The sequence below is a fragment of the Narcine bancroftii genome, chromosome 1 (genome assembly GCF_036971445.1).
Source record: "Narcine bancroftii isolate sNarBan1 chromosome 1, sNarBan1.hap1, whole genome shotgun sequence".
Taxonomy (NCBI): Eukaryota; Metazoa; Chordata; class Chondrichthyes; order Torpediniformes; family Narcinidae; genus Narcine; species Narcine bancroftii.
Genome location: NC_091469.1, coordinates 68,900,248 through 68,927,108, shown reverse-complemented (window position 1 = coordinate 68,927,108; position 26,861 = coordinate 68,900,248). Strand labels below are relative to the sequence as shown.

The 26,861-nt window shown below is 43.6% G+C and overlaps 1 protein-coding gene and 1 long non-coding RNA gene across 14 annotated transcripts in view; one reads left to right on the top strand and one right to left on the bottom strand.

The window, feature by feature from the left end:
- Positions 1 to 1,373: 1,373 nt before the first annotated feature.
- Positions 1,374 to 25,764, bottom strand: LOC138759304 (uncharacterized). 2 transcript variants are annotated; one of them, XR_011354701.1, is made up of 5 exons: positions 25,471 to 25,764; positions 24,686 to 24,773; positions 13,799 to 13,893; positions 12,596 to 12,658; positions 1,374 to 1,488 (listed from the first exon to the last, which is right to left on the bottom strand). It is a non-coding gene; the product is annotated as an uncharacterized lncRNA (long non-coding RNA). The 2 variants fall into 2 exon arrangements; XR_011354702.1 differs by lacking the exon at positions 12,596 to 12,658.
- A 95-nt stretch (positions 25,765 to 25,859) lies between these two features.
- Positions 25,860 to 26,861, top strand: part of aopep (aminopeptidase O (putative)) — a 329,712-nt gene continuing 328,710 nt past the window's right edge. For all 12 annotated transcript variants that reach the window (XR_011354682.1, XR_011354680.1, XR_011354686.1 and 9 more), the window contains exon 1: positions 25,860 to 26,230. The gene's annotated coding sequence lies outside the window, so the exon portion shown is untranslated. The remainder of the gene's footprint in view (positions 26,231 to 26,861) is intronic.

The window sequence follows — 26,861 nt, the reverse complement described above, 5'->3', positions numbered from 1 at the left end:
CATATTGACCAAAATACACATAAACATTTCCCTCTTGAATATACACCATGTCATTTTCTCCCCTTTTCCCCCTCCCTTCCCACCCCCCTCCCCCCCCACCCACCCCCACCCCCCCCTCCCCACCCACTCAAAGTTCAACATAAATGATACATTAAACCCATTAAACAATGTCATTACACAATGAAAATAAACAAGAAAATTGTGTCATCTACTTTTATACACTTGGTCAGTTCATTTCATCTTCTTCTCCTTCTGTCATTTTAGGTGGTGGAGGTCCGTGGTAGGACTTCTCTGTTGTGTTCCATGTACGGTTCCCAAATTTGTTCGAATACTGTGATGTTATTTCTTAAATTATATGTTATTGCTAATGGAGATCTAGGGTGACCTTAAAACACACCATGCAATTTCTCTGCAAAGATGTATATTTACATCCTAGTCGCTAATGTCAGCTCTCACTTAGAAAATGGGAATAAATGCAGTCTGTATGATTACATTTACACCGTAAGGTTGTGGATGTGATGTACTGAGCGAGCTGGAACATGTAACTGCCGTCAGTTTACTTTTAACCTCAGTCGGGACACGAGGCAAGTCCACCTGTGAGGTGATCTTCCAAGGCGATGGCATCTTGCTTTTCTCCTGACAAGACTTTCAACTTCGACTCTTGTTTTCTAATAAAGCTTATGTTTGGCGGGGGAGGGGGGAATCAATTTATTTATGGGGTGTGCTCCACTGAGCTGGGAAACTCATGAATCCTTACAGAAAAAAAAGAAAAAAATAAATCTGGCATTTATATAAAGACTGGAAAATTGTGGGAATAATCAACAGACCAAGCAGCATCAGTGGAGAGAAATATTCATTGAACTGACATATTCATTCTGCCTCTTTTTCCACTAATGATGTTTTGCCTCAGCAGTGGTTCTCAACCTTTTACTTTCCAGTCACATACCACTTTAAGTATTCCCTATGCCATAGATGCTCTGTGATTAGTAAGGGATTGCTTAAGGTGGTATGTGGGTGGAAAGGAAAAGTTTGAAAACCACTGTTTTAATTGTACTTGTTATGTGCACGGTTTCATAACTCCAAAGGAAATGGGCCAATGACAATTTTCCTCAGGGAAAATATTTCAGTAACAATTGGGTCTAGAGCAGTGATTCTCAACCTTCCCTTCCCACTCACATACCACCTTAAGCAATCCCTTAATAATCACAGAGCATTGATGGCATAGGGATTATTTAAAGTGGTATGTGAGTGGAAAGGAAAAGGTTGAGAACCACTGTATTTGTATCTCTAGCAATACAGCAGTTTCAGTATTTTTGGTTTCCAGTGACTGACATATGTAAAGGAGCTATGGAAATTATGTATTCTTACCTGACAATAAAAGGAACTTTTGACTTTCACTTGCAGATTTCCTCAGCTACCAATGAAATACTTTTTGAAGCATGATTGTACTTTTGGAACAAGCACAGCCAATTTACAAACAACAGGCTTCTGAAAAAAACACGGAGACAATGACCAGTAGACTGTTCTGCTTACATTATAATTTTAGGAGTAAATATTAAAACTCTCATGGTCTTTTTTTAAAATAGTGCAAAGGAATCTTTTATGTATCAATCATTCCAACACTGTGCCCAACAAGAGCACAGTGAGCTGCCTCAAAGACTATCGCCCAGTAGCTTTAACACCCACTGTGATGAAATGCTTTGAGAGATTGGTCATGGCCAGAATTAACATGTACCTAAGTGAAGTCTAAAGCCATTGCAATTCACCTATTGTCACAATCACTCCACAGAAGATGCCATATCACTGAGTCTCCACTCAGCTCTGGATCGCCTTGAAAATAGTGACTTGTAGCGGGCCGAGCGACCGCATGGTTAGATTCAAAATAAAGTCCATTTACTGGTTCACCTCATGCTGTGTGGTCATCTTTCATTTAAGTAGCACTGCCGTTAGAAGATACTACAAACTCATACATACGGCTACTTTTCATAGACTACAGCTTCAAGACCATTATTTCCTCACTGCTGGTCAACAAGCTCCAAACCCTGGGGCTCGGCAACTGGATCTTTGATTTCCTCATCAGAAGACCACAGTCTTTGGAATTGGAAACAATGTCTCTTCCTCACGATCAACACTGGTGCACCCCAAGGAAGCGTGCTTAGCCCACTGCTCTACTCACGATACACCCATGACTGTGTGGCAGGCACAATTCCAATGGCATCTACAGGTTTGTTGATGACATCACAGTTGTTGGCAGAATCACAAATGGCAATGAGGAAGTGAACAGGAGGGAGACAGATCAGCTCAGAATTTATTGTCATTGAGTGGTGTCATACCATTAGCAAAACCAAGGAGATGATTGTGAACTTCAAAGGGAAGTCAGGAGAACATGACCCAGTTCTATTTGAGGTCTCAGTAGCAGAGAGAGTCAAGAACTTCAAATTCCTGAGTGTCAACATCTCCGAAGATCTGTCCTGGAGCCTCTATGTCGATAAATCACAAAGAAGGCTTGCCAGCAGCTATACTTTTGGAGGTGTTTGAGGAGATTTGTATGACACCAAAGACTCTCAAACACATCTGCAGGTGTACTATGGAAAGCATTCTGACTGGTATGGAGGTGCCAATGCTCAGGACAAGAAAAAAATCTAGAGGGTTGTTAACTTAGTCTGCGACATCATGGGCACCAGAGTTCACTCCATCAAGGACATCTGCAAGAGGCACTGTCTTAAGAAAGTAGCCTCTATCCTCAAATACCCCACCACCCAGCTTCAGTCCAGCACAATGTAAATCCTAAGGGTTCCAGATTATCAGTTTTACTGTATTAGGAATCCAGCTGGATTTATTGAAGGGGTAAAATAATTGGATGAATTTACCCCTCATGCTTTTCTGTTCCTGAATCAATTGCTTCAAAAGAACATATTTTTCCTAATATAGCAACATCTTACAGAATTAAAACAATGTTTTCATTTAATACAATGTTCAAATGGCTGAGAAAGCTTCTTGCTAATTGTACTAGAATACAGTGACTGTTGTTATGAGCCCAGAGGACCCAAAAACCCAGAAGCAATAGAAATTCACCAAGACAAATGGTTACATAAATAAACATTGCTTTCAATTATCTTTAAACTTGAAAACAGGATCAAACTTTAACTTAATACTATCAAAACGTAACCTTTTTTTTAATTCTCAGCCCACATGTATGTAATGTGTGTGTAAATTTAAGAAAAGTTCTTTGATTCACAGTCCAATCTCACTTCTCATTCCTTCAAGTTCACTGGTTGCAGGCAATTCTTATACTGTGCACAGAATTTAACATTTATAAAGTTCACCAGGCTTTGGTACTTGAAGGGTAAATGGTTACAGCTCAGGAAGGTTCTTGTTAGTTTTCAGAGAGAGATTTGTTGCTCATTGGACACCCACACCTGATTCTTTTAGATGAACCATGTCAGTGTCTTGCCGAAGAAACTTGCCCCATCAGGATTTTCCAGTTAATAACCTTTTTCTTTCAGGTCACCACAGAGCTCTTTTTTGTTTCCCTTATTTCAAGTGAAACATTATACAGCCAGCCATCTCCTCTTGTATGGACCATAAAGACTTTGACCAGGCTAAACTAAGTGGTGTTTTTCTACAAGGTTGCCAGCTTGTCATGTTCCATGCTGCTGAACTGTAGAACTGAATTCTCTCTCTCTCTCACACCCTCTTGGAACAGCCAACTGCACTCAGAGAGATTGCGGCTCCGGACCTAATCTTCTGAGTTCATTCATATGTTGCTTTCCAAAACAATAATCCATTTCTCCACAGCAGGTCCAATTAACATCTACTTGTGAAGTCTTTATATGCATTCTTCAAAGTTTTGCAAGGCACCCGGAGCCTGAACTGTCTGGCTTGAGCAGAGCTCGGGCATTTTAAATGAGATGTGTTGTGAGGCATTTGTATGTGACCTACACTAAAAGAAATTGCCACAAATTTTCTCCTATAAAACATATTTATATAGAATATAAAATATAACATAAACTGTCACACTATTGCCACCAGAAAGTACCTTTTTTGAAATAAATGAAGGAAAAATCAAACATTGCTGGCCAAACAATAAAGAGAAAGGTAAAAAAACACAGCAAAATGCTGGAGGAACCTAGCCATGTATTCAATGTCCATAGGAGACAAAGATATATATTGATGATGTTTTGGCCCTGACCCCTTCTTCAATGAATAAGCAGAATAAGCAAAACAAATAGGAAATATCTAAATGGCTGTAAGGTTTATGATCATTGTGTGCAAGACCCATGATTAATAGAAGCAGAAACAAGTTCCTCAATAAATCAGAGAATAAGTGCCCTTGATTAGTTGCAATTTGAGACAAAATTAATTGCAATATTCATAAAACCTGACATTTTATCAAGAGTACAGGACTGCTTAAAGAAATCTCTTGGTGCCTGCCACACTGACCACCGCCAGTGGGCTGATATCACCTCCAACCATGCACCTTGGCGCCTCACAGTTCGGCGGGCAGCAACCTCCTTTGAAGACCGCAGAGCCCACCTCACTGACAAAAGACAAAGGAGGAAAAACCCAACACCCAACCCCAACCAACCAATTTTCCCTTGCAACCGCTGCAACCGTGCCTGCCTGTCCCGCATCGGACTTGTCAGTCACCAACGAGCCTGCAGCAGACGTGGACATACCCCTCCATAAATCTTCGTCCGCGAAGCCAAGCCAAAGAAGGCAGGTATATCAACTGAATAAAAATATAAAGTAATTTGAACTGTGGCTGAGAAGCACTCCTTGAATTTGGTGCCCAAGTTCTAGTTGACAATTGTCTTTATTTGGGAATTACTTAGCCTTTGTAACAAATCATGTGACCATCTATGTTTGTTCATAGTATACAAGGGGTCGGCAAACATTTTAAACGATCGGCCACTTCATGGAATTCTTGACCTGTGGACCCCCAAGCATGTAAAATAAATAAATAAATAGATATTATCAATAATACATTTCTCCATAGCCTAGACATTTATTGACTCCTTGGATAGTCCCATCAACCCCCAGGGGTCAATATAGACCACTTTGTCGACCCCTGATTTTCAAAGATCACTTTAAAATGATGATACATAAAGTGTAGATCCGTTAATTGTGGCATTCCAGACTGACACTCAAACCAGTATTAAAATGATCCACTGAAGGAAATGACTGTAAAGCAGTGTCAGCACCAAAATGAATGTTAGTGGAGAAGATTAGCATGTTGGGAGGGGGGGGGGGATGGTGCTCAAACACTTGCTCAGAGGGGTGGGGGTGTTAGCATCATCCGCCCCTCCAATGTAGGTGATGAGACACTGCTTTTATGGTGTCAAATGTCACTAGCCGCTAGTGATGCTTGATGCCCGCTAGTGACATAGCCAGTGACACCAGAGGGGTTGGGGGCAGGTCTGACGGCGAGCAATGGCCACGACCATATGGGGGCCACAGCACCTTGCTTGGGAGGCAATGCCCATGGATGCTCCCCCTTGACACTGACCCTGCTGTAAAGTAATTAGGGATATTGTGAAATTGTGTAAGATTTTTTAAAAAATTGATCACAGACTTTAAAATATCATCTTCAAGTTGATTTCTCATCTTCCAGAAGAAGGATATTATTTCTCCAGAAGGAGAAGAGGTGGAAAATCTCATGAAATAGTGTGAGAGTAACAACCTGGGTCTCAATGTGGGCAAGATGAAGAGATGATCATTAATTTTAGGAGGACCATGATGAGGCCTGGTCAAGATTGTGCCAGGAGAGTGTAACTAATATAATTAATGTTAAATATTAAATGGTACAATATCATTTTTTACATCAATTATACTACATTCTGTATAAATTACATGGACTTAATTCAAATTGTTCTGACAAATGTTTCAGATGTAACAAAGAAACAGGAACCTTATTACATGCAGTTGGTTTTGTGAAGAAGTGGGAAAATTTTAATATATTATCAGGAAAAATTATGAAGATACCGATACCAAAAGATCCCAGAATATTATTGCTTGGTGATTTATATGACATTGATACTAAATTGAAGTTAGACAAATATCAATGAAAAAATTTGAGTGTAGCAATAGCAATGCCATGGAAATGTATAGCAGTAACATGGAAGTCAGATAATTTTATAAGGTTGGATAGATGGTATATGGAAATTCAAAATTGTATACCTTTGGAAAAGATTACTTATAATTTAAGGAATCAACCTGAGAATTTTTATATAGGATTTGGAAACCATATATGGTTCCACATCGTCCATAACACCCACTCCTCCCAATTAATATGTATAGGATAGAAAAACATGTTAGTGAATGATAAATAAATTCAGGTGTTTTCTCTTTTTTCTCTCATTTCTTTTTCCTTTTCTTTGGGGGGGAGAGGGGATAAAAATAAAAATTTATATATCATTTTGTATCATTGTTATATGATTAAGAATTTATATGTATGTATTGATGCAAACGAAAACTAAAATTTTCAAAAAAAAATTTTAGGAGAACCAAGAACGGCCACCCTCCACTACACATCGACAACTCTGTAGTAGAGAGAGTGGAGAGCACCAAGTTCCTTGGAGTTCACTTAACTAGTGACCAATCGTGGATACTCAACATCTCACTTGACAGGAAGGCGCAACAGTCTTTCTGAGAAGACTGAAGCGGGCAAAGCTACCGGCCACCATTATGTCAACCTTCTGTAGGAGCTCTATCAAGAGCATCTTGGCTGGCTGCATCACAGTGTGATACGGATGCTGCAAAGAAATGGATCAGAGGTCAATACACAGGACCATAAGAGTGGCAGAGAGGGTCACTGGAATCTCCCTTTCTCCTAACATCACTGGAATCTCCCTCCCCCCAGCAATGTTGTCTGAAGAGGTGTGCAAAAGCACTGAGGACTCCTTCCAACCTTCACGCAGGATCTTTCAGCTGCCCCCATCAGGGAAAAGATACAGGAGTGTCAGAGCCAGCACCACCAGGCTGAGGAACAGCTTCTTCCCATGGTCAGTGAGAATGCTGAATGACCAAAGGAGCTGCTTACACAAACCATCCAAGACTCTCATATTCATGAAGCAATATTTATTTATTTATTTGTATAGATGAAATAATTGTCCTGCATATGTATTATTTGTCTGTATGTGTGTTATGTCTGGTTGTGTGTCTGCATGTTTTGCACCAAGGACCAGAGAACACTGTTTCGTCGAGTTGTACCTGTACAATCAGATGACAATAAAATTGACTTGACTTGACTACAGGTATTTGCATTGCAACGACGGGTTCCTTGAGACTTTTAGCATTTCCTCAACCTGTTTATTTTTTTAGGATAAACAAGCTCATTAGCAGAAGATAGAGCAACCTATCAGTAAGGAACCTCTTTCAGGAAACTCTCAACCTAACCCAGTCATACCTTGATGAAGGGTTCAGGCCCAAAATGTTTGTTTTCTATATATGCTGCATGACCTGCTGAGTTTCTCTGGCATTTGTGTATTGCACTACAATCACAGTGTTTGCATACTTTCCTGTTTAACACCAGTGTATCTTACATAGTTACAGGAGCATCTCACACATTTAAAATAATGTAGTGTCTGCTGCGCAGTGCTACTGAGTAAAGGGACATCCACACAGTGTGAGGGTGAACCAAAGAATGACTTTATTGGTTTGAATTCACTGCATCTCCATGCTGGCCAGCCTACTTCTGGTGATGTTCCCGCCAGCTTCTGGAAGTGACGTCATCGTGTAGTGGTGTCACTCACTGGTCGGCGGGCTGCTATGCGGAAGTGGAGGGCTCCTTAACCCACACGTGGTGCCCCACACATGGTGCTCCCCTTCTCAGAAGTGAAGGGGAGCCTACGCCATCACTGAGTGTGTGGCAGCGATTTGGCCCATTTACTCATAAGGTCACTCCCCCCCCCCCCCCCCAAAATCACCACTGTTCTCTGAATGGTCTGATGATTGACAGTCTTTGGGTTGTCTACCTCTGTGCTTGACCCAGGGTCTGGGGTCGGCCGGTTGGAGTCCAGGTGCGTGACTGTGAATCTGTCCTGTTGGCTGCCAATGTTCAATGTGAACACCACACCATTTCTCCACAGAACCTTGAAGGGGCCTTCATACAGGCACTGTAGGGGGGGTCCCTTTCTGTCCTCTGCGTACAAAAACATCATGGGTGGACTGCAGATCCACTGGAACGTGGCTGAGTGGTGAGCCGTGTCTGAAGGGTGGCGGGGGGGGGGGGGGGGAATTGTCCACCCGCTTACTCTCTCAGCCTGTGCAGGACGTCTAATGCACTGGTCTGTGTACTGGAGAGTTGAAATGTAGGTCCCCTGGGATGGTAAGTGGTGCGCCGTACACCATCCCTGCAGACGAGGCTGGCAGGTCCTCCTAGGGTGTTGTGCGGATCCCAAGCAGTACCCATGGGAGCACGTCCATTCAGTTCGGTCTGATCAGTCGGGCTTTCAACGCAGCCTTCAGGAGGCAGTTCAACCAGTCTGTTTACTTGGGGATGGTAGACCATCGTATGGTCGACCTGGCTGCTGCAGAATTTTGCCAGGTTGGACCAGAGGGAGAAGGTGAACTGTGCTCCTCGGTCTGATGTGATGTGGGTCGGATCTCCGAAATGTGCAACCCAGATGGCGAGGATAGCCTGGGCACACATCTCTGTGTCACATGCAGCCATGGGTATCGCCTCTGGCCAGCAGGTGATACTGTCAATGGTTGTGAACAGAAGATACCTCATACCCTGGCTTACTGGGAGGGGGCCAACGATGTCGATGTGGACATGTTTGAATCTGTGTTGTGCCTGCTCGAAAGTCTGTAGGGGGGCTTTGGTGTGCCGGCGCACCAAAGCTGTGGATCTGGTTGAAAACCCGCCATCGCCAGGTCGCGGGTAGGATCGGCCTTGGGGACCCGTTGGAGATGTCGCACAGCAGGGTTGGTTCTCCTGGTGTGAGGCAGAAGTCTCTGACCTTCAGGGTGGTGATGCCCTTCCGGTATGCCTGGATGTCTGCATCCTCCCTCTGGTCCTTGGTGAGCTGGGCAATGGCAAGCCCTCCACAGATTGCAGCAACAGCAGGGCGGGACAGCCTGTTGGCTACTTCGTTGGCCTTGCTGGCGACATGGTGGATATCCATGGTGAATTCTGATATGTAGGAGAGGTGCGAGATCTTGCTCTGCACATAGGTCAACGGTTTGTGGCATGTGTAGGCGATAAACACTCTCCCCTCTAGCATATAATGGAAGTACAAGGCCAGCAGTTCACAGTCGAACGCACTGTATTTGAGCTCTGGCGTTCGAGGTGCTTACTGAAGAAGGCGAGGGGTTGCCATTGCTTGTCAACCCATTCCTTTAGCACCGCACCACCGCTCTGTCTGAAGCATCCACTGTGCGGGCTGGGGGGAGGTGGGATCCGGGTGTGCCAGTACCTTGGCCTCCAGTGTCCATTGCAGTGTCTTGTCACTGAGTTTGATGAAGCTGAACAGGGGCTTCATGAGGGTGGCCGCTCCTGGGAGGAAGTGATGGTAGAGTTGACTATCCCCAGGAACTTCTGTAGTCCTTTGATCGTGCTCTGCTTAGAGAAGTTCTGGTTGGCCTCCACCTTGTCGAGTAGTGGCCTGGCACCTCTGTGGTGATGCGGTGCCCCAGGAAGTCTATTGTCTCCCGGCCGAACTGGCACTTGGCCGGGTTCACTGTGAGCCTGAACTACTGATGTCCGTCGAACAGGCAGGTGAGGTGTGTCCTGTGGGTGCTGGCATTGGGGCTGGCGATGAGGATGTCATGCTGACCATGTTCATTGACTGCTGGAATGTCTGGGCCACGTTTTTGAGTCCGAAAGGCATTCTTAAGAATTCCAAGAGGCCGAAGGGTGTAATTATGTCCATTTCCTGGACGTCGCTGGGGTGTACCAGGATTTGGTGGTATCCCTTCATAAGGTTCCCCTTGGAGCCTGCAGCCCTTCAGACTCGTGGTGAAATCCTGGACGTGTGGGATGGGGTACCTGTCCGGGACCGTCACCTCATTTAGGCATTGGTAGTTCCCACACGGACACCAACCGGTGGATCTTCTCTGCACCATGTGGAATGGGGAGGCCCATGAGCAGTTGGAATGGTGGACGATCCCCAACTTCTCCATGGTGGCGAACTCAGCCTTGGCTTGTTGGAGTTTGTCTGGTGGGAGGCACTGGGCTCGGTGGCAGGTTGGAGTCATGGAAGTTCATTGCCAGTAAGGAGGAGTATTTGACTTGGTCCAGGGCATGGATTCCCAATGGCAGGAAAGAGTGTCTCCACAGGGTGTGGAGGAAAGACTGAAAAGTGTGGCATTTACTAACCGGCATCTTGCCACTTCTACCAGCAGTTCGTGAGCCCGGAGGAAATCCGCTCCGAGTAGCGCCTGTCCCACGGCCGCGATGGCATGCTCCCACTGGAAAATGGCATCTGCAAAGTGGATGGTGATCAGGCAGGTCCTTTAGCTGGGACTGCCCATTGGTTGCTTGTAGGGTTAAGCCTTTGGTGTTGTGTCTCACCTCAAAGTATGTGGGCGGGATGGGGCGCTGAAATCCATATCTGAAATTGCTGAGGATATGTGTACTGGTAGTTTCGAGAGGAATAGGGCCATGAACAGGAAACAGTCTGTATACCCATCTGCCCATCTCATCTCAGAGGGGTTTCTGTTGCCCAGGCCCTGCAAGATGAGGATTTTAATGACACGCTCATGCTGGCTGAGCTTTGGGTGTCAAAGAGGAAACATTGGAACTGCTCGTACTTATGCTCCACTGGTGGGTTTTCTATGAGAGAGCTTATTTTGGCAGCTGTGGCAGCGTCCAGAGCACTGATGATGTCCCAGAACTTGGTGTCCAATTGATGTGGAACTGTGACTCAGCCAGTTCCTGGGCTGGTTTGCCCAGAACGGCGGGAAATGTATGCCCACCATGTTGGTTGCAGGCGCTGCGACTGTGGATTCAGCTGATTGCTGCATTCTTGTACTGGTTCCAAAATGCTGGAACCGTCGGGGTCACCACCGTTACGAATGCTGCGGCAGCGCTACTGAGTAAATCGCGGGAGGGTGAACCAAAAAATGACATTACTGGTTTGAATTTGCCGCATCTCCGTACTGGCCCGCCCACTTCCAGTGATGTACCCGCTGGCTTCCGGAAGTGATGTCATTGTGCTGCAGTGTCACTCTCTGGCCAGTGGGACACTACATGAAAGTGGACGGCTCCTTATCCAGTATGTGGCGCTAGGTGCAGATTCCCCTTCATGGCCAAGAAGGAGTCCACACCATCTTGAACCGACAGTGTGTTGCAGTGATTTGGCCCATTTACAAGTACAGGGAATGAGCTACAGGGAAAGATTAAACAGGTTAGGTCTTTATTCCCTGGTGTGTAGAAAAATGAAGGGAGATTTTAGAGAGGTTTACAAAATTATGAGGGTTACAGACAGAGTAACTGCAAGTAGGCTTTTTCCACTGATTAGGTAAGATACAGTCCAGAGGTCATGGGTGAAAGGTGAAAGGGGGTACAAATTTAGGAGGAATATTTGGGGGAAATTCTTCACATGGAGAGTAGTGGGACTGTGGAACGGTGAATGCAGGCTCAATTTTAACATTTAAGAAAATTTGGACAGATACATGGATATTCCCTTCTCCTCCCCTCTCAGCCTTCAGCAGGGACTGCTCCCTCTATGACTCCTTTGTCCACTCCTCCCTCCCCTCCATTCACCCCTTTGGTACCAACCCCGGTGACCGCAAGAGATGCTCCACCTGTGCCTACACCTCCTCCCTTACCACCATTTGGGGCCCCAAACTGTCCTTCCAAGAGAAGCAACATATCACTTGTTAATCTGCATTGGCCATCTACTGCATCCGGTGCTCCTACTGTGGTCTCCTCTACCTCAGAGAGACTGGGCACAGACTGGGAAATAGCTTTGTTGACCCTCTCAGCTCTGCTGCAATAGCGTGGATCTCCCAGTAACCATCAATTTCAATTCTCTCTCCCATTCCCTTGCTAACATGTCTCTCCATGTCTATGCACTGCCAAACTGAGACCACTCACAAATTGGAGGAACAAATCTAATCTTCCGACTGGGCACCCTCAAACCAGATGGCATTAATATTGACTTCTCTGGCTTTCATTAAACCCTCCCCCCCTCACTTCTTCCCCATCACCCACCCCCAGCTGTCTCTCCCTTCCCAGTCTCCTTTCACACAGGTCAATTCTCATCTCTCCCCTGACCATATCCAATTAACACCTTTTGTGGGTCTGGACTCCTCCCCCAGCCAGCAATCTCTGAATTCTGAGATTTCTTGCTCTTGCCTCATTCTGCTTATTCCTTAAAGAAGGGCTCAGGCCCGAAATGTCAGCAATATATCTTTGTTTTTTGTAGATGCTGAAAGACCAGCTGGGTTCCTCTAGCATTTTAGTGTGTTTTTACGACAATCACAGCGTCTGCAGACTTTGGTGTTTCACATGGATGGGAAGGATATGGAGAAGTATTTGGTCTGTGTGCTGGTCAGTGGAATTTGGTAGAGTAATAGCTTGGCACAGTGCTGTCATGTTCTATGGTAATCTGATGCTTACTTTGTTTGAAAAGAGCAAAAACATTACCTGTGCAATCTTTTTGATACTTGGCCCTTTTGTGTTTTGGTTTGCTTACTCCGAATTGTACACCTGTAATTGAGTGCACAACCATTGGTTGAAGAAGTGGGTATATGAAGACCTTACACCTGGCACAAACTCATTAACTACTAAGATGCAGTTATTTCTGCCTTCCCATATGCTTCTGAAACCTGGATTATTTACAGCAGAGAATTCATACTGTCAAAATGGCTCAGGCTTCTTGCTTAGCACACAAATAGGTCCTACGTTTCAAATGCCTGCTGTCAGCCTGGAGTCTGCCGAACCCCAAATCAATAGAGATGTTGGTGCACGACATGGCATTTGAAAGTAATTATGCTTTTAATCTAATTGGTTTTGATCTCTTATTGCTCAAGCATTACTCAACCAAGTCATGTCATATTTCTAATTTATCAGTAACAAAAGATTATTTCATTTTGTTTCAGCTTTTGACAATGCAAAATTCCTGAGTAACAAACTATAAATTTGGTTTAAAGATCAAAGCCATCAATTGAATTCCATTCAGCACTTCTCATCTGATGGTACATTGGTACGTAAAAATATTTTGAGAACTTTGAGAACACATTTTTAGACTAAATCAGACCAGTTAGTGGTACGTTTCTAGTTTTTATTTAAACAACTGACTTTTGCAATGCTCAAATAAAAAGAACATTACAGGACCAACTTTTCAGTTTTTACAATAAAATATTCCTGTTGCTAAACATTCTAAAATAAAATGCAAGAACCAAAGTAGCCTGCAAAAGGTAAAGCAGACCCATTTTGCAAGAAAGTAACAGGGTCCCCAGCAAATAAACAATACAGACATCGGCTAAAGCAAGTATTTTTCCAGTCAATAGAACTGATTTCCCATCATTCACCATGAACTGTGGTAAACAATAAGACTGTTTAAAAATATACAAGTAAACATAAAAAGGATAATTAGGACCAAGAGCCACATTAAGCACCTCAGCGGGTTTTGGTAAAGTCCTGAAAATGTAGCGTACAATATTCTCTTTATAGCTCTTCTTTAATAATGTCTGTACTAATTTTGTACTCTACTCTCTCAAAAAATCTTGGAATAAAAGGTTTTTTGTTCAGTTCATGATTAATCCAAAGTCAGTAAATAAAGTCTATTTTATGTTGGCACAGAAGTATTAAAAGACACACACTAGCTTAGTACAATGCCACTCTTACCCTGGTAGCTTGAAGAAGTTGATAAAATTGTCTCCTGGAGTGACAGCTATTCCAAAGGTTTGTCAGATATTTCTGACAAGGGATATATTTGTGTTCTGAGTAAAGCAGAAAACCATACAATTAAAAAAATTACATCCTTTTTAAAAATACTTTATTTAAAATTGATAATTTATGTGGCAATGAGCATAATTCTGGTTTGATGCCTTCTATCCCAAACTATCCCGACTATCCCATAAGTACCAGAAACCTTGTGGCCATTTACATTTGATAATTTCACCGTCTACACATTGTGCTACTAACAATACCTTTTCTTTTTCCATACTTATGCTTTCATGTAATGTATGGTAATTTTATTTCTTGCTGTTACTTATGCTTTCAGTTTATAAATGTGACATAATCCAAATAAACTACCCTTCAATTCATTGGTGCCAGCAGAATTTTATAATGGTTTTTATAAATTAAATTGTTAATTACTTCAAAGCAATCGTTAAAAGTAAATGGAAAAAGTAGAGAACTAGGAATGAATTGGAACTAACTGTGGGACAACATCACAAGATTGGATAATTTGCATCTTGTGTTGCAATGTTCTGTGGTTCTTTCATACACAGAGAATATATTTACAATGGAACATAAGAAATCCATTTTGCCCATTGCACAGCTTTTGCATCCTCTTTCTGTAACCACCCTCATTAATCTATCTACATTTTATTACCAACCTTGGCATTCTGGTTTCACTTGTCCTATCCATCCTACCCACCTTTTCACTAACTTCTCTGGGCAGACTCAACAGGCTATTTCTCTTCCAATGTCTTATAGTCTATGTATTGTGATCTTGAAACAAAATAATTTTCTCTTTTTTCCTAGTTTTGCTTAAGTGTTATTGAGATGATACATTAACTCTATTTCTCGTTCCGCAGATGCTGCCTGCCCTGCTGAATGTTTCCCACATTTACTATCACTTCACTTCTGGAACTCAGCAGCTTGGATCATTGTTTGAACCAAGGACCTGATTGTAATGATAGTGATCGTGTTTGCATTGCCACTATCAATGTCTTAAGGATCATAGTTCCTGTTTGATTATACTTGACTGCCAGCAGGGGGCTCACACAGATGAAGAGACAGCTGACGGGAGACCTGTAATGGAGGCTTGAAAACCTCATGGCATGCCTCAACAACTTTAAAGAACCTTTCCCTTCATCCATTTGTTGTCTAAAAACTCACATACGAATAAATGATGAAACATGGTGTCAGAAGTGGGATGAAGGAAATTAAAAGGAAATATTTGCAAAGGAAAAATCTAAAGTCAGCAACTGATCAGTGAAGAGAAGCTAATGAAGTGAAAAATGAAAGGATTACACCCATCAGCAAAGCTTCAGTTGACAGGTAATGTGGCTGAAAATTAGAACAGATTCAAACAATGTTTTGGATTGAATTTAGCGGCAGTCAGAGCTGACAGGAAAAATGATAAAGTGAAAGCGTCAGTTCTCTTACATGTCATAGGTGATGAAGTCCTGGAGGTGTATAATAACTTCATATTTGCTGCTGAAGGAGACAAAATGAAATTGGATAAAATAATGGAACAGTTTGAGGCATACTGCATACCTAAACGTAATGTGATGTTTGAGAGGCACAGATTTTTCACATGTGTACAGAAAACAGAAGAAAGTATTGATCAGTATGTGACTGAATTGAGAAACAGAAGCAAAATGTGTAAATTTGGTGGACTGACCAATTTGCTGACAAAAGATAGACTTGTGTGTGATATTCCAGATAACAGTCTAAGGGAAAGACTGCTAAGAGAGCAAAATCTAGACCTGGAAAAAGCCATAGCATTCTGTAGGGCTCCAGAAATTGTAAAATTTCAGGCAAAAGAGCTGTTCAGTGAAACTAGCTGCAGCGTGGATGCAGTAAGCAAGAAAAGATATAAACCATTTAATAAAAAGAGTGCCAAAGTGGAAAGAGAGGCGTGGCCAGCAAACAAAAATGAAAGGGACAATCAAAAGGCACGTCGTCGATGCGGTACACAACACCTACCAAAAAAGTATCCAGCATATGGTAAAACATGCTATATGTGTATCAGAAGCAACAATTATGCCCATTGCTGTAGGAACCAAGAGCAACAAAGCAAGGTTCATGAATAGATGAAAGGGAGGTAGAGAAATTCTATCTAGACAAGAAAGAAAAAAGAGACTGGTTGTTGAGATTAAAAGTGAATGACATATAGATTTCAGTTAAATTGGATACTGGAGCACAAATTAATGTGAAATATAAAGTGTTCACAATCACTACTCTGGAGACAAAGTCTTGGAGAACAGGTTCAGCTTTATTTCGGGTCTTAGTCCCAAGACACACTGGAGGTCCAGAATCATCACTCTTTTGTACAGTCCCACACTCAACATCACCACACCTTCATTTAGTCTCTTCCATTCAGAATTTCAATACCTTACAACCTTCCCCTTTTCCCTTCCATCCCTGTAGATACCACACAGTCCCTCCCTCATCATACATTGCATGTTATGTTAATTAGGCAGTCCCATCCTTAGGGGCATCTAAGTTAATATTCATGTCTTTATTAAGCAAGCAGTACCCTTGGTCACTGTGCCAGTCTGAACCAGATTCCTTCATCCTTGAGGTTTCTGATAAGAAAGGGGCCCACTAGTTTGTGCTGTCTATTTTCAAGCTCTTATCTACATATTTTGCATTACATTACCCTTTGCAGAGCGGTGCTAGTTTAATCATCTTCAGCCATTTTTCACATTAATATAATATCAGAGACTGATTTTAAGAAGATTAGAACCAGACCAAAGATGTATGGAACAAAAGTGAAGGTGACAGGATATTCAGGTACCGATATAGGAGATACAAGGAGAATGCATGATCAAAGTGAAACACAAGGACAGAGAGCATATGCTAGCATTCATCATGGTACCAAAGGATGTACAGGCTATACTAGGTTTAACAGCCTGTGAGAAAGTGAACCTGGTATAGAGTCCTCATTGTAGAAAGTGAAGGAGAGACAGTCTATGATGAAGTCATGAAAAAGTACAATGACCTATTTCAGGGTCTAAGCTGCCTTCCAGGAGAACACACGATCAGAGTGGATAAACATGTGCCACCGATAATGCATCCATGCAGAAAAGTTTCATTTGCACTTCAAAAACAATTAAAGGCAGAGTTGGACAGGATGGAAAGCGTGAACATGATTCAGAAGATAGATGAGCCAACAGAGCGGGTGAGGTCACTTTTCGCTGTGGACAAAAAGAATGGAAAACAGAATTTGCTTGAATCCAAGAGAGTTTATGCTTCCGACGCACGTAAAAATCATGTCTCAGTTTGCAAATGCAAAGTTTTTCAGCAAGTTAGATGCATCATCAGGATTTTGGCAGTTAAAATTGGATGAAGCAAGTTCAAGACTGTGCACGTTCAATGGTCCATTTGGCAGATACAGATTCCTAAGGTTAACATTTGGAATTACCTCAGCTCCTGATATATATCACAAAACTATCCATATGACCTATGAGTACCTGGACAGAGTTGATACCTCAATTGATGACATCATAGCATGGGAATACTATGAGAATGGAGCATGATGAGAGATTGAAGAAAGTGCTGGAAACAACAAGGAAAGGAAACCTGAAGCTGAATAGAGAGAAATGCCAGCTCAGGGTGACAGAACTAACATTTGTAGGAGATATTATTGGAGTGAAGGCATCAGACCAGATCCCAGAAAGGTGTCCACCATTGGGAACATACCTAGGCCACATGCAAAAAGGACAAGTTTAATGGAATGATCAACTATATGGGGAAATTCATATCCATCCTCTCAGAAAAGATGGCTCCATTGAGAAGATTAAAAGAACATTGAATGGGAGTGGGATCATGACCATGAAAAGTCATGGAGGGAACTAAAGAAACTGCTCACAGAGGAACCAGTTCTGAGGTTTTACGACCCAGCGAGACCCATCAAGATATCATCAGACGCATCACATAATGGGCTTGGTGCAGTTAATCTGCAAAAATATGATGACTGGCAACCCACTGCATATGCATCACGCTCAATGACAGGCGCGAAGACGCAATACGCTCAAATTGAAAAGGAGCTGCTCAGCATCACATAAGCATGTGAAAGATTTCATCCGTTTGTGTCAGGACAAGCAATCAGTGTAGAGACGGACCATAGCCTTTGATTGCATAGTTCCAAAAGCCATTAAATGAATGTCCACTGAGAATACAAAGAATGATGATTAGGTTGCAACGCTATACACTGAATGTGGCATGCATTCCGGGTAAGCTAATGTACATAGCAGACACGTTGTCTAGAGCTGTGGACACAAGAGAGCCCGCAAACACCAAAATGGATGAAGACGTGAGTGCCTTCATGGACATGATCACAAGTGCACTGCCCATATCAGATGCAAAAATGGAGCTCATAAAGTCAGAGATGTAGATGAAACACTGAGACAACTGAGAAAAAACATCTTGGATGGATGGCCTAACATGAACCAGGACTACTCATTGTTATTTCAGAGTACTGGAAATGCAGGTGGAACTATCAGAGGTTGAAGACATCATCTACAAAGGAAATAAAATCCTTATCTGAAAGAGTTTGAGAAAAGAGATGCTAAAAAGGATCCATGGAGGACATCTTGGAATTGAAAAGTGTAAGAAAAGAGCACGAGAGTTGATGTACTGGCCAAGAATCAACAATGATATAGCAAATGAAGTGTCAAATTGTACAATATGCTAGATATATCAAGCGAGCAATCCTACAGAACCACTAAAGTCACATCCAGCACCATACAGACCTTACCAGAAGTTGGGCGCTGACCTATTCGAATGTCAAGGGAAGGGCTATCTTGTAGTCACAAACTATTACTTCCTGTATCCAGAGGTGTGTAGACTGAACACCACCACTGTAGATGCCGTAATAACAGGTACAAAAGCCATATTCTCCAGACATGACATGGCAAGTGACGTCATCACAGACCAATCAAAATTTTACCCAAGAGTGGGACTTTATATACACCACGTAAAGTCCTCACTTTCCACAGTCCAATGGTCTATTGGAGAAATCAGTATAGACAATGAAAAGACAGTGGAACAGAATTCTACCAGATCATGCTAGTACACCACACAATGCTGCTCAAGTGTGGTATGTTACCAGCACAACTTCTTATGGGATGTAGGCTAAGATCAAACCTACCCATTTAGGAGAACCTAAAAACAAAAGAGGGGGAGAAAGTGAGGAAATTCAAAGAACAACAGAAAGAAAAGCAAAAGTATTACTTTGATAGAGGAACAAAAAACCTACCAGAACTCTACACTGGTGACCAAGTAAGGCTAAAAGGCAAAACAAACTTATGGACTCAGAAGGGAACTGTCCTTAGTGAAGTCCAGCCGAGATCATACACCATTCAGACAGATGAAGGTGCTGTTCTGTGACAAAATCGTCAAGGTCTTCAAATGGGATCTGCCACAGTAGATGGAAAGATGGCTACTGTTGAACAACCTGAATACACAGCTGAGAAGACATCGTCTGAGGCAACAAGTCAGATTCAAGGACAATCAATCATGAGATCGTCAAGACACGTGAATCCTCCTGAGAGACTCATTGAGCGAATTTAAAGACTCCTGTAACAGAATTAAGTCATGCTATCTTATTTGTTCTTCAAGTTTTAGTGTATGTAAATGTGAACACACAAAACAAGTTTTAAAAATGTTAACAATGTTGATAATTATAAAAATGTAAGTTCCTGATGTTAAAGTTAAAATTTTAGAGTTATACAAAGAAAACATGTTAGTTAAAAGTAAGTTACTTTTGTTTTAAGAAAGGGAGATGGAATGATAGTGATCATGTTTGCCTGGCCACTAGCAAACAGTTCCTGTTTGATTATACTTGGCTGCCAGCACAGGGCTCACACAAATGAAGAAATTGCTGATGGGAGATCATGGCCAGCCTCATGGGCTGTTTGCAACAACTTTAAAGTAAAGAACCTTGTCCTTCATTCATATGTTGTCTAAGAACTCACACATATGAATACATGATGAAACACGGATGACGTTGCAGCAGAGTAATTTTGGCAAAATTGGTTGTAGGTTTTCAATATCTAAGTACCATTATACCAACAGCAACATCTCCCATCACTTTTCTGGTTTTTTTGAGAGTAAATTGATTGGTCTTTAATGGCTATGTTAAATTTATACTTCTTTTAGTGAATGGGACATTCCTGGAGTTTTTTTTTATATTGTGGGATATTAACTAATGTTGCAACTGTACTGCAATAGCTTGGCGAGGCACAGCTTATATTTAGGTATTATAGGGTGGTTATATGCCTCAATTTTCTGAAGATGTCCCGAAGGTACTATTCAATCCAATTAGTGTATGTGAATGAGTCCCAGGTTCATAAAACCTGCTCTGAATCAATCAGTACACACACTAGCAAATCATATTGTCAGAAATAAAAACTGTCATGAAAGATATGGGAATGACTGTGCAAGAATCCTGACTGGAAAGTTGAAGATGATCCAAACTTTTTTTGATAATTTTTCTGATCTAGTTCATGGTTGTATTTTAACATGTTCCGTACTTGATTTGGTATAGGTCAGTGGTTCTCAACCTTTTTCATTCCACTCACATCTTTGGCTTGGCTTCGCGGACGAAGATTTATGGCGGGGTAATGTCCACATCAGCTGCAGGCTCGTTTGTGGCTGACAAGTCCGATACAGGACAGGCAGACACGGTTGCAGCGGTTGCAAGGGAAAATTGGTTGGTTGGGGTTGGGTGTTGTGTTTTTCCTCCTTTGTCTTTTGTCAGTGAGGTGGGCTCTGTGGTCTTCTTCAAAGGAGGTTGCTACCCACCGAACTGTGAGGCGCCAAGATGCACGGTTGGAGGCGATATCAGCCTACTGGCGGTGGTCAATGTGGCAGGCACCAAGAGATTTCTTTAGGCAGTCCTTGTACCTCTTCTTTGGTGCACCTCTGTCTCGGTGGCCAGTGGAGAGCTCACCATATAACATGATCTTGGGAAGGCGATGGTCCTCCATTCTGGAGATGTGACCTACCCAGCGCAGTTGGATCTTCAGCAGCGTGGATTCAATGCTGTCGGCCTCTGCCATCTCGAGTACTTCGATGTTGGTGATGAAGTCGCTCCAATGAATGTTGAGGATGGAGCGGAGACAACGCTGGTGGAAGCGTTCTAGGAGCCGTAGGTGATGCCAGTAGAGGACCCATGATTCAGAGCCGAACAGGAGTGTGGGTATGACAACGGCTCTGTATACGCTAATCTTTGTGAGGTTTTTCAGTTGGTTGTTTTTCCAGACTCTTTTGTGTAGTCTTCCAAAGGCGCTATTTGCCTTGGCGAGTCTGTTGTCTATCTCGTTGTCGATCCTTGCATCCGATGAAATGGTGCAGCCGAGATAGGTAAACTGGTTGACTGTTTTGAGTTTTGTGTGCCCGATGGAGATGTGGGGGGGCTGGTAGTCATGGTGGGGAGCTGGCTGATGGAGGACCTCAGTTTTCTTCAGGCTGACTTCCAGGCCAAACATTTTCGCAGTTTCCGCAAAACAGGATGTCAAGCGCTGAAGACCTGGCTCTGAATGGGCAACTAAAGCGGCATCGTCTGCAAAGAGTAGTTCACGGACAAGTTTCTCTTGTGTCTTGGTGTGAGCTTGCAGGCGCCTCAGATTGAAGAGACTGCCATCCGTGCGGTACCGGATGTAAACAGCGTCTTCATTGTTGAGGTCTCTCATGGCTTGTTTCAGCATCATGCTGAAGAAGATTGAAAAGAGGGTTGGTGCGAGAACGCATCCTTGCTTCACGCCACTGTTAATGGAGAAGGGTTCAGAGAGCTCATTGCTGTATCTGACCCGACCTTGTTGGTTTTTGTTCAGTTGGATAACCATGTTGAGGAACTTTGGGGGGCATCCGAGGTGCTCTAGTATTTGCCAAAGCCCTTTCCTACTCACGGTGTCGAAGGCTTTGGTGAGGTCAACAAAGGTGATGTAGAGTCCTTTGTTTTGTTCTCTGCACTTTTCTTGGAGCTGTCTGAGGGCAAAGACCATGTCAGTAGTTCCTCTGTTTGCGCAAAAGCCGCACTGTGATTCTGGGAGAACATTTTCGGCGACACTAGGTATTATTCTATTTAGGAGAATCCTAGCGAAGATTTTGCCTGCAATGGAGAGCAGCGTGATTCCCCTTTAGTTTGAGCAGTCTGATTTCTCGCCTTTGTTTTTGTACAGGGTGATGATGATGGCATCACGAAGGTCCTGAGGCAGCTTTCCTTGGTCCCAGCAGAGCTTGAAAAACTCATGCAGTTTCGCATGCAGAGTTTTGCCACCAGCCTTCCAGACCTCTGGGGGGATTCTATCCGTACCTGCTGCTTTGCCACTTTTCAGTTGTTCAATTGCCTTATATGTCTCTTCCCGGGTGAGGACCTCATCCAGCTCTACCCTTAAGGGCTGTTGAGGGAGCTGGAGCAGGGCGGATTCTTGGACTGAGTAGTTGGCATTGAAAAGAGATTGGAAGTGTTCTGACCATCGGTTGAGGATGAGATCTTGTCGCTGAGGAGGACTTTGCCGTCTGAGCTGCGCAGCGGGCTTTGGACTTGGGGTGAGGGGCCGTACACAGCCTTTAGAGCCTCATAAAAACCCCTGAAGTCGCCAATTTCCACGCTGAGCTTGGTTCATTTGGTGTGGCTAGTCCTCCACTCATTTTGGATCTCACGGAGTTTTTGCGCTGAAGATGGCTGCATGCGCCATCTTTTATATAAGCAGGCGGATGCCAACAGGTTGGATTGCGACCAGGTATGGTCCGACCTAGGAGGGGAGGCAGGCCCCTCCAGCCCGGGTAAGAAACCTGCATAGGTGAAGGCCACTCCGATATAAAACCTACGACCCAAGGACCTCGCTGCCACGTCCCAGCTTGCTTGGCCACGGCACACGAACCATGGGTGTAAAGAGTGGGGCCAGTACTGTGCACACTGCACTCCACCTAAAAGCTCCTTTGCGCAGGCCCGAGGACATGTCCACGTCCAGCCCTTCCACGTCCTCCCCCTCAAAAGATGCTCACAAACTCAAGCAAGCATGCTGGAACATCAGAACCATGCTAGACAAGGCTGACAGCCACCGACCTGAATGTCGGTCTGCCCTCATCGCACATGAACTCCTCAGACTTGACATCGACATAGCCGCTCTCAGTGAAGTCCACCTTGCAGATGTAGGCAGCCTCCAAGAAGGTGGTGCGGGCTACACACTCTACTGGTCTGGCAAGCCTATGGATGAATGACGCCTATCTGGTGTAGGCTTCATGGTCATTGCCTCCAAACTCGAAAACCTCCCGACAGGCCACTCGGACCGGATCATGTCCATGCGACTCCCCCTTCAAAACAAGCGTCGCATCACCCTCATCAGTGCCTATGCTCCAACCCTCCAGGCGGAACCAGCAGAAAAGGACAAGTTCTACACTGATCTGCACAACCTCATTCAACGCACCCCTACAGCCGACAAGGTTGTCATCCTTGGTGACTTCAACGCTCACATCGGCAAAGACTCAGAAACCTGGCCAGGAATCCTGGGCCAGCATGGTGTCGTCAAGTGCAATGACAACGGGCGCCTCCTGTTGGAGCTTTGCGCAGAACAGCGGCTTGTCATTACAAATACCCTTTTTCAGCAGAGGGACAGCCTGAAAACTACCTGGATGCATCTCCGATCCAAACACTGGCACCTCCTGGACTACGTCTGGTGCGAGAAAGAGACAAACGAGATGTGCTCCACACCAGGGTCATGCCCAGCGCGGAATGCCACACTGACCACCGGCTTGTTCGCTGCAAGCTCACCCTTCACTTCAAGCCAAAGTCCAGGAACAGTAAAGCCCCCAGAAAGAGGTTCAATGTTGGAAACTTGCAGTCAGACGAAGTGAGAGGAAACTTCCAGACAAACCTCAAAGCAAAGCTCGAGGATGTAATCCGCCTCACGGACTCGTCCCCTGAAACCCTCTGGGATCACTGAAGATTGCCATACTGCAATCCACTGAAGAGGTACTGGGCTTCTCCTCCAGGAAAAACAAGGACTGGTTCGACAAAAACAACCAGGAAATCCAGGAGCTGCTGGCAAAGAAGCGAGCTGCCCACCAGGCTCACCTTGCAAAGCCGTCCTGGCCAGAGAAGAAACGAGCCTTCCACTCACATACCAGTTTAAGTAATCCCTATGCCATCGATGCTCCGTGATTAGTAAGCGGTATGTGAGTGGGAAGGGAAGGTTGAGAATCACTGATCGAGACCCAATTGTTACTGAAATATTTTGCTTGAGAAAAATTGTCATTGGCCCATTTCCTTTGGAATAATGAAACCGTGCACATAAGGAGTCAATTAGGTATGATTGAAACAGTGGTTTTCAAACTTTTTCTTCTCACATACCACCTTAAGCAATCCCTTACTAATCATAGAGCACCTGTGGCACAGGGATTATGTGAGTGGATAGAAAAAGTTTGAGAACCACTGATTTAGATTGTAGTGTGAAACTAAATCACTGGAGTAAAAACTTCTGTGCAGTTCTGCTAATTTCCACAGCAAATTCTGAGGAAAGTGTATGTGGTGGAACCACTGTATTACCATTTGTACATGTATGGCTTGCCCGCCCCTTGCTGTTTGTACCTGTAGCTCCTCCCCCTTGACTCCCCTAATAAAGGCAGCAATGCCAAACCCCTCCTCCAGAACAAGCTCAGGTCAGCAACATGAGATGTGCCATCAGTTATGGGAATAAAAGCCTATCAGTCAGATAACTTCTAGTCCTTGGAGTTATTGATAACGTATGACTGTAGATATATTCATTGATAAAACTGTGAATACAACAATTGCCTGCATTATTCAAACAACCTGCATTTAAACCTGACCTCAGCTGTCGCTGGTGAGGAATTTGTATATTCTCCGTGATTGTAGTTTCCTCTGGGGCTTAGTTTTCTTTCACATCCAAAAGACGTGCTGATAGGTTGATTGAGGAGAATCAAGGAAAAGTTGAAGGATATGTGGGGGCGAGAAGATTACATGGACGTGTGGAAATGAAATTGATAGAATGTTCTAAGAGTCAACTAAGTCTAACAGACTTACTTCTACATTGTTATGAATATGAACATAATGCAAAATATTTCTTCACGTTTCTGCTAAAATTAAACTTGGACAATTGGAAAAACTGCAGGAATCTCTGATGAAAATATTAAGAGTATCCCATATCAGTGTCACAATCAAGTTGCACATCATATAGAATGCCTCAGCTGAATTGAAAGAAATTACCCTGTCATGGGATTTGAAGGATAAGGAATCAAGAAAAATTGCACTAATGTGAAATAATCTGCCATGATCTTGATATACAGCAGGGCATGCTTGAAGGACGAGCTCTCATTTATTATATTCTTAAATAAAATTTATAATTTTCCCCATGTTAGCATACAGTTTGGGTACACAATAAAACTCCTATAATGTGGCACCCTTGGGACTTTGGTGTGGCGAATTAACATATTTTCTGGGACACTTCCACTTCACCGATTTGTTTGGATGTTAGACAACAGGATAATAATCATAAAAGAGGGACTGTGGGCACAGAAATTTGGTGACAAAATGTCAAACCATTTGGATTTACAATAGGATAAAAAAACCATTAAAGTTTTACTCTAATACCAACCACAGCATATGCAGGAACTGGAAAGACTGCATACTGGTAATCTGAAACACATAAAGAAAATGCTGGGAATACTTAGCAGGTCAGTAAACAATGAAAGACCATGGCCCTGATATTCAACTTTCTTTTCTGCACTCATGCTATCCGACCCACTGAACATTCTCTCGTCTCAATGGTTCTTGATCCTCCAAAATATTCCGTATGAAATTTAAACTGGAGGTGAGGGAGGGTGGTACTTAAGGAGGAGGCCACAACGCCCAACAATCCCGGAACTTCTGTCCTTGTGCTGGCAGTCGCCAAGTGACGTCAGGAGATTCCTCAGCGGGCGCGAAGTGATGACAAACTCGTCGCCTAAATGACGGCAGAAGTCGGAGAGCCGGAAGGAGGAGGCGGCGGCTGGGGAGCAGCAGCGTGAATCAGGTCAGGAGCCGAAGGAGCACCGGCGTGCGACTCCGTGCCAGTCACGGGGCGCGGTGTTCTCCCCGAATCGGCAGCACAGCCTTTTGATTAAAACGCTGGCTTGTTTTCAGATTTAAAAAGAAAACCCTGAAGATGTGAGCAGTGCAGCATTTATGTTGCAGGCGATCCTTTTAGTTTCTTTTTCATAAAGACTCGTTCTGCCAACGAAAGTTTATTGCGCGCACACACACAGTAAAATGCTGGTGGACAGCACAGGTCGGCTGGAATGAAGTGCGATTAGAGACGAGGAGCCACGTTGCGGCGCTACTTCTGTTAACATCACGATGGATCAGCGGTGCCTTGGGTGAGTGCAATGTTTTAAACAAATAGATTATGACAGCAGTAAACTCCTGGCATGAATGGAGCAAAAAGCAGACTGCGGGAGGAACTCAGTGGGCCAGGCAGTATCTGTCTCCACAGATGCTGCCAGAGGAGAACGTATCTCGGGGTTGTATGTCATGCATGCAATAAATCTGAAACTGAAATCAGACCCATTGAGTTCCTCCAGCAGATTGGGAGTTTTTTTTTAAATGCTCCAGATGGCTGAATCTGCAATCTCCGTTACCTAATGACTGGCCAGATTTTAAAGTCCAGTGCAAAGTAGTAGAATGTTTTATTTAATTGGCCTTGTTAGTAAATGGTGGTGCTGCACCATTGCTCCGCAAAAGGAGGTAAAAGATGCGATGGCCCACAGGTCACCCTTGGGCAAGGTGTGGTGCCTGTTCAGCCTCCCAATCAAGATCACGTGAAGCCATGGATTGCAGATGGTGGAAGGATGGTTTTTCTAAGCAGATTCTACAAATTGAAATTTATGGTCTTAAAACTAAAACTGCTGGGCAGATGAATCTGCTGATCAATGGCCAGGGTTGCCCGTCTAGTATGGACACTGCAACTGAAGAAGGCGACGGAAAACCACTTCATTATTTTTCCCTTGT